This window comes from Berghia stephanieae, chromosome 8, assembly GCF_034508935.2.
Source record: "Berghia stephanieae isolate SIO BIC M18660-M18661 chromosome 8, UCSD_Bste_1.3, whole genome shotgun sequence".
NCBI classification, from domain to species: Eukaryota; Metazoa; Mollusca; class Gastropoda; order Nudibranchia; family Aeolidiidae; genus Berghia; species Berghia stephanieae.
In genome coordinates this window covers 20,863,762-20,871,484 of record NC_088367.1, presented here as the reverse complement: position 1 = coordinate 20,871,484, position 7,723 = coordinate 20,863,762, and the positions used below count along the sequence as shown (strand labels likewise).

Sequence of the window (7,723 nt, the reverse complement as noted above, 5' to 3'; positions counted from 1 at the left end):
AGAGAGAGAGAGAGAGAGTTTTTGTTCCTCTTGTAAATCGTCTCTCTGTTATTTACTATTATGATTTTACAGTTTTTGAATTTATCGTGCTTTGTAAACATTTAAGTGTATCCTTCATAGCGGGATCCTTTGCTTGTATCTGAATGAGACTTTTAGGTAATGTCGATATAAGCACATGCATGGATTGGTTGTGGAATCCTCTGTTCCCTATTTGAAATAGTTTCTTTTGTCTTGTGTTTTCTTGGATGTTTTTAACTTCAGATCTAAAATGTACCTGGGCAGGGAGGCACTTATTGTGTCTTCTATCCCCTTATATTTATATATGTTTTCCAACATGCTTCCTTCCTGACCTCCCATAGTGGGCAGGGAGGTACATACTGTGTCTTCTATCCCCCTATAACTTGTTTTCCAACATGCATTCTGTCTTTGTCTTGGAATGAAATTACTTGGTTTTGTCCTGGCCCTTGCTGGGAGGGAAACAGTCAAATGCATAGTTATTGTTTTGGGAAATGATATTTTTTCCCTTGTAAATCATCTCTCCGTTATGTATTATTATATTTGTTATTTTTGTATTATGTATAATGTAAGCATTTGAGTGTATTCCTCTTTGTTGGACTTTGTGTTAGTGTCCAGATGAGACTTATAGGTGATCTCAGACTAAGTACATTGGTGGTATGCTCTTGGAATCTACATCTGATCCCTATTTGTTCCCAGTTCCCCTATGTCTTACTTTCTCTTGGGTGCTTAAATTGTAATTCGAGAACTTTTTACTATCCCGTTTTCTTCCTTTTTACTGGCGCTGATATAACCTAAATGTGTTGCAAGCGCCGTAAAACCCTTAAAAACAAAAAACAAACGTGTCCGGATGAGACTTATAGGTGATCTCAGACTAAGTACATTGGTGGTATGCTCTTGGAATCTACATATGATCCCTATTTGTTCCCAGTTCCCCTATGTCTTACTTTCTCTTGAGTGCTTTAATTGTAATTTTAGAACTTTTTACTATCCCATTTTCTTTCTTTTCACTGGCGCTGATATAACCTAAATGTGTTACAAGCGCCGTAAAACCCTTAAAAACAAAAATGAAAACGACTAAATATTAAACATGTATGAACCCTTTCTGTATTTTCTTTATCTAACATTACGTCATCAAATATTTCCTATTTTGAAAATTAAAACTTTTGAAATGATTTTTAGTGCTGACTTATTTTCTTATGTTAAACATGGTTGTCCATTTTTCGGCTGATGTCGAAGAACCGGATTTTTGAAATCTTCCAGTTGACCTCATTAGGTCTGTGTCTTCTATTCCCCTATACCAGTTTCCCAACTTGCTTTTTGTCTTTGTACGTAGTTTTGTCTTGGCCCAGGCTGGAGTCTTTCTCTGGGAGAGAACTAGTCAAATGTATAGATATTGTTTTTGGGTGATGATATCTTTTACGTTATAAAATCATCGTCCTGATGTGTACTGTACATGTTATAGTGTTTTTATTTTGAATAACCAATATTCTGTACTGTAACTGTAAGCATTTGAGTGTATTCACTCTTAGTTCTCTCAGTGGGATCACATGCTTATGTCTGGATGAATTTTCTACTAGGTGATCTGATAGTGGTCTCTTATAATCTACATCTGTTCCCTGTTTGAGCCATCCCCCTTTGTATTCCCTTTTTTTTCTTGTTTATATGCTTTTAATTGTGAATCTTTAGTGTTTTTGACTATCCCATTTTCTTCCTTTTTACTGGCGCTTTAATGACCTAAACGTGCTGCAACGCCGTCAAACCAAAACCAATCAAGCAAATAGGCCTTTGACCTCCTTTGTTCTGCATTCAACGGGGAGTTCAATCTTGTTATAATATCTGTTGTTTTAAAAAATCTGAAAATGAATGTATTATCTATATTGTATGAGACAAAGTAAAGAGAAAAAAAAATACAAGAGACTGGATCGAACTTCAGGCACCTTGATTACTGGTCAGACGTGCTACCATTTCACCACAAAGGTTACCCGATAGTTGGGATGACTTGATGGCCTACGTATGGTCAGTATTATTATATGGCTGCGAAAGCTGGACAATTACAGAAGACATCAGAAAGAAACTAGAGGCAGCAGAAATGTGGTTTAATAAAAGGATGTTAAGAATATCATGGACATAGAAGAAAACTAATGAAGAAGTATTAGAGCAAGCTGAAACTAAAAGGCTATTAATTCGTACAATAAGAAAAAGACAAATGCAATTTTTAGGACACCTAAATCGACATAAATGTATTGAACATCTTGCTCTCACAGGAAAGATAGAAGGTAAAAAGAGTAAAGGTAGACCAAGAAAGACATATTTGAATAGTTTGAACAGCTGGGTGACAAAGAAAGAGAAGAGTAATATTAGTTTTCTGAGGTTATCTGATCAGAGTGATGAATGGCGTATCATGATCACCGATGTCTGGCACAGACTTGGTACTTGAAGAAGAAGAAGAGACGTTTAAAACTAGACGGATACAACTGGTTACACGAGAAACAGCCATCGATATATATATATATATATATATATATATATATATATATATATATATATATATATATATATATATATATATATATATATATATATATATATATATATATACAGTAGAACTCGGAAATAGCGAGTTCGACGGGTCCACTCCTGATTACTCGCTATTTCCGAGTTCTCGCTATTCCCGAGTTACCAGGAAAGGTCACTCGGCCGTACAAAAATATGGAAAGACAATGTGTGTGTGTGTGTGTGTGTGTGTATGTGTGTGTGTGTGTTTGTGCGTGTGTGCCGCGCGTGCGTGCAAACGGTCATCTATGAAGGCAGCTACTGATGAAAGATAAATATAATGTCTAGTCCTACAAGTTAAGTGTTGCTGTTGGCTTGGGAACCCTTGTAAAGCGCTTTGGCTACGTTTAGCAGATATTGCCCTATATAAATGCTCAGATACTTTTTGTAACAATGAACTGTCATTAACTTTTTAAAACTAGCAGCAACACTTTTGATAATGAGACAAGGCTTATTATAATATTAATTAAATTGAATTCCCATTTATACATCAAGGAGAAATTTGTCTTTAGGGTCTATTACAAGGGAAGACTGGAATAACCCAGGCGTCCGCCGCAGAGCAGCGCCGCAAAGTGAGCTAGGGCGAGGTGACCTGCTCAAGGCCATACAGCACAACGGCGGGTGATTGAACTCGGTACCTTTCGGGTAGGAAGCAAAGACCGTACCACTGAGCCACGTTGCCCCATAATATTTCTCCAACACAAAGAATACTGTTATCGGTCAGACACTAATTTACACATTGAACTGTGAGAAAATATGAATAAATTATAACCTTTTCCAAGGCCTCAACATTTACTCCACCCACAGCGTGACTCCAAACAAAACCTTTAAGTCACATTACCAGTGTCATTAGAACACGTGACTATTACGCCGAGTAAAATAGTTAAATGCAATATTACGACAGATAAGAATCTAAAATGTTGTGTGAAACAGTGCCAGACAAAGCATAAAGAATAATACAAGGAAAAAAATCAACCTATTTGTAGCCTCAGATATTTATCTTAAATTTTTTTTAAAAAATTGAGCTTTATATAGCGCAATATCCACTAAATGTGCTCAAAGCGCTTTACAAGGGGTCAACAGCAACATTTAGTCATATAGGGGTTACAAAATCATATAAATACATAAGGACATGACTATTTAGTGTTTTACAGACAATGGAACATATTTTATAGATGATGGTTTTCTAAACAGTAACCAGTTCCTCTCTATGGGAGATCAGAAGCAGATGAATTGTGTCATTTTTCAAAACTAGTCTAACAGAGTTGTTTTATACAACTTGAGGATTTTTGATATTTTCTTTGGAGATGTTTATTAAAAGGGAGTTGCCATAATCTAATTTGGATAAGGCATTTATCAGTATTATTTTTATTTCAATGTACTTGCATTTGCTAAGGTGTTTAACTTGAACTGACATTGATAAGTTGCAGTTGAAATAGACGCCAAGATTGTTTACTTTGGTGGCAGATTCAAAAATAGCAGTTCCGAGATTAGTCCTTGAAGTATCAATTTGTTTAAAATTGTTGGACCTAGCATTAATAAAAAATCTCTGTTTTATCATCATTCAACAAAAATTTGTTATGATTCATCCAATTCTTAATTTCAATAAAGCAACACTCAATCCTGTTTCTCAATTTGCTTAAATCAGTAGCATGTACAGACCCTTAAATTTTAGAATCATCCTCATATAAATGATAGGTTAGCTAAAATGGACTTATAACAAGCGATAAATTTTGCATGCACATTGTGAACAGGACCGGTCCCAAGGACCGAACTTTGGGAAGTATGCTTTAACTGTAATTCTAGAATGCCTTCCTTTTTACTGGCACTGATATGACATTCATACTTAATGTGTCGCAAGTGCCGCAAAACCCTTAAAACAAATAAACATGTCCGTGTGCTGTGCTAGCATAGGCAGAATATTTTGTTTATATTTACGAGTGAAAAGGTTATATTTATATATACAAATATTGAAGAGGCTAAAAACCCAACTTATGTTGTTCGTATTTATCTAACATCAGTAAATTAATTCAAACACGCTCACTAATCACTGGAGATAAAGATAAAGGGAGTAAATCTGACTCATGAATGAACAACACAAAACAAACGACGCACACACACATTTACAAATTTTCGCCTGTATTATTATGACAATCTTATATAAATATATATGTATTCTGTGTTTACTTGATAAAGGCCAGGGGCCGAAACGTCCTTTGTTTTGTGTTGTTCATTCATGAGTCAGATTTACTCCCTTTATCTTTATCTCTATTTTATTGACTCATGTAGGCACATCTATTTATTAGTTTCACTAATCACTGAGTCATAACAATTTCATGACACAAAATTGGAACAAAATATCTTAATGATAATGATTGATAATTTTTACGAGTTCTGAAACCATTCTAGAAAGAACCTAAGTTGAAGTGATATTAAGCTGCCAGAAGCTGTGGACTGTAAAAAGTGATAAACAAAAATAAATATTATAACAGTTTCAATTTTAAAAATACCAAACACGGAACGTTTCGGTCTTAAAACTCTTCTTTAGCCAACAACAAAAACAATTACGGGCTTTGTGAGTTTGTTACCTGAGTAGCATATCGGCTCTTGCAACGATTTTTCCCATATTAGCGCCAATGAAAATGAAAATAAGGGAGTAATCTACAGGAAATGAATCAACGTAGAGGCTGCCCTGACAAGCAATCAAGGGAAGTAATAATATAAAGATGCCATTTGGAAGCGCATTCAATGGTTATTACAAAAAGGAGAGAATCGCACCAGAGCGAACGCTGCCATTTTACACTGACGAATGACATGACGAACGAAGTCACAACGAATATTTTGTTGAAGATGATAATATTTAATACTGATTACATTGTAAACATCACCTGTTTGCAGACATGCCGAGTATATAAAATGGTGTAAGTAAAGGGAGGAGTTAAACAACTGTTGACAGTAGATAAAACAAGTGATACGTACAGTAGATAAAGTGTACATCATATTTTAACGTGCATAATATAGCATGTCGCAGAATATCTCGTACACCATGTTAACTGAACAACATGATATCTAAAAATATATATCATTTCATTCACATCAAATATTTACAAAGTGGAATTGAAATACACATGATTATCAAGATAACATTTTTTTTGTTTTGTTTTTTGTTTTTACTCGAGAAACAAAATAGTTCAAGGAAGTTTACTTGCGTTTGTGACTATTTGGCCATTCCAGAGCAAGATAATTTAAAACCTCATGCAATTATATCCAAATCAAATAGAAATATAGTTGAAGAAAGTCAAACATTAATAGGATGTTACAACATGAATATTACTCATTATGATTACAAAACAAAAACACACAAAATAGACTAAGGTAACTATGATGACCTTGTGCTTTAATATGGAATGTAAAAGGAACGTATGGAATGAAAATAAATTATTGAATATAATGAGCGATGTACGAGCATATATTATCTGCGAACAAAATGGGTCAAAAAGACTGGTGAAAATCAATCCCGTATAATAGAAAAGGCACAGTACAGGAAATAAGTGGGTTGAACCCTGTAACTTCCAACGGTAATATAAAAAGGTTACAGAACGCGAAAACGGAATAATAGTGATTTACGAGTAGGTAGGTTTAAATGACTAACTGCAAACGTGTGGAAGAAATTGGATAAATGAAAAAAAAAAGTTAATGCCATAGTGATATAATATATATATATATATATATATATATATATATATATATATATATATATATATATATATATATAAACACGAATTAATGAGAAAATATAAAGCGCGACAATTGTACATTTGCTCACAATATGAAATGTAGATTCACAGAAATAAAATAAAATACCGTGAACATAATTATGAGCTCACAGCCTCACAACAATAAAATAATGAGTGACGAAGACTACCAAAGCGTCACTTCTGAACGTTATTAACTAATAATGAAATTATTATTATTATTATTATTATTATTATTATTATTATTATTATTATTATTATTATTATTATTATTATTACTATTATTAGTATTATTATTATTATTATTATTATTATTATTATTATTATTATTATTATTATTATTATGTTAATAATAAGAATATTTATTAGTAATAATAATAATAATAATAATTTCATTATTAGTTATTATTATTATTATTATTATTATTATCATCATCATCATCATCATCATCATCATCATCATCATCATCATCATCATCATCATCATTATCACCATCATCATCGTCATCATTATTATTATTATTATTATTATTATTATTATTATTATTATTATCATTATTATTATTATCATTATCATTATATATATATATATATATATATATATATATATATATATATGTATATATATGTGTGTGTGTGTGTGTTTGTGTGTGTGTGTGTTTGGAGAGAGAGAGAGAGAGAGAGAGAGGGAGAGAGAGAGGGAGAGAGAGAGAGAGAGAGAGAGAGAGAGAGAGAGAGAGAGAGAGGAGGTGAGAAAGAAAAGAGAAGCAAAAGAGAGAAAGAAAGAAAGAAAGAAAGAAAGAGAGAGCGAGAGAGAGAGAGAGAGAGAGAGAGAGAGAGAGAGAGAGAGAGAGAGAGAGTATGCGACCCATAAGTAACAGTACTACTGGCAACAAACAAAGAAGACTTGCAGAAACTAGTAATCGAGACCAACAAATAAGTAATAATTATGGACTGAAAATTAATATACAGAAAACGAAAATAATGGTTTTCACACGAGCAGAAGAAAAACCAAAAGCCATCATAACAGTAGATGGAAAGCAATAGAACAAGTACAGGCTTATACAGGACAGTACATCACAGAAGATGGCAGATCTATTGAAGAGGTCAAAAAAAAAAAAGGATCAGCATTGTCGAAATATATTTCATGAAAATGAGAAAAATCCTCACTAGTTTAAAACTATCAACAAAAACAAAAGTACGTATGGCTAAATGTTTTGTAATGTCCACATTCCTATATCCATGTGAAACATGGGCCATAACGAAATAGATAGAAAGAAAAATTGATACTTTTGAGATGTGGGTATACCGAAGAATCCTGAGAGTACCATGGACCAGAAAGAAATCAAACATTCTGGTTCTTATTGATGCAGGCCAAAGGTCCAAAAAACTGTTGG

The 7,723-nt window shown here is 33.2% G+C and overlaps 1 pseudogene across 1 annotated transcript in view; it reads right to left on the bottom strand.

The window, feature by feature from the left end:
• Nucleotides 1–7,100: 7,100 nt before the first annotated feature.
• Nucleotides 7,101–7,723, bottom strand: part of LOC144978338 (solute carrier family 22 member 16-like) — an 18,387-nt pseudogene continuing 17,764 nt past the window's right edge. Inside the window, exon 4 of the transcript XR_013646498.1 lies at nt 7,101–7,723. This exon is cut by the window's right edge and continues 1,819 nt beyond it. The product of XR_013646498.1 is annotated as a solute carrier family 22 member 16-like (transcript).